The 655-nt window shown below is 50.5% G+C and overlaps 1 protein-coding gene across 1 annotated transcript in view; it reads left to right on the top strand.

Annotated features, from left to right (window-relative positions):
• The window catches only part of LOC107661237 (PDZ domain-containing protein 2-like), a 61,555-nt gene that overhangs the window by 1,372 nt on the left and 59,528 nt on the right, over positions 1-655 (top strand). The window lies entirely within an intron of this gene.

The following is a 655-nucleotide window of genomic DNA, read 5'->3' as shown; positions in this document are numbered from 1 at the left end:
TCACGCAAAGAAAGAAGGCGTAACTTTTATTCTCGCTGTAGTATTGTTGTTGCCACCACCGCCATGTTGTGAAGGCGCTGTGTGTTTCGTTTTGAAAGCGAAACTGCTTTGTTTGGCCTTCCAAAAGAGGACGATACTAGAAATCAGTGGTTAAGTTGTATTTACAACACTGTAGTATTGTTGCTGCCGCCATGTCGTGAAGACGCTGTGTGTTTCGTTGTGAAAGCGAAACTACTTTGTTTGGCCTTCCAAAAGAGGACGATATCCGCTTCGTCATGCCTAGAGCTGATCCGTGCTGGTCGCTGAGGAAATACATCAACTTTACGCTGTGGATCACCGGATCGGCTTTCACCGTGGATGAAGCGGAGTCCAGCCCGCTGTCGTCACATGTGGTTGCCACAAGCCTGCCGGCTGCTCCTTCGTCGAATCCGCCGGCCGCGCCGTTCTCAAGCCCGCCGGCCGTTCCTCACTCAGGCCCGCCGGCCTCCGCTCATTCTAGCCGCCAGCCGCCGCTCACTCGTGAGTGATGCTGTGTGTTTCGTTGTGAAAGCGAAACTACTTTGTTTGGCCTTCAAAAAGTGGACACGACTAGAAATCAGTGGTTAAGTTGTATTTACAACACTGTTCCAGAACAGTTCAACCCAAATATTCAGAT

The sequence above is a fragment of the Sinocyclocheilus anshuiensis genome, unplaced genomic scaffold (assembly GCF_001515605.1).
Source record: "Sinocyclocheilus anshuiensis isolate Anshui unplaced genomic scaffold, SAMN03320099.WGS_v1.1 scaffold1365, whole genome shotgun sequence".
Classification (NCBI taxonomy): domain Eukaryota; kingdom Metazoa; phylum Chordata; class Actinopteri; order Cypriniformes; family Cyprinidae; genus Sinocyclocheilus; species Sinocyclocheilus anshuiensis.
This window is presented reverse-complemented; position numbering and strand designations above follow the sequence as displayed.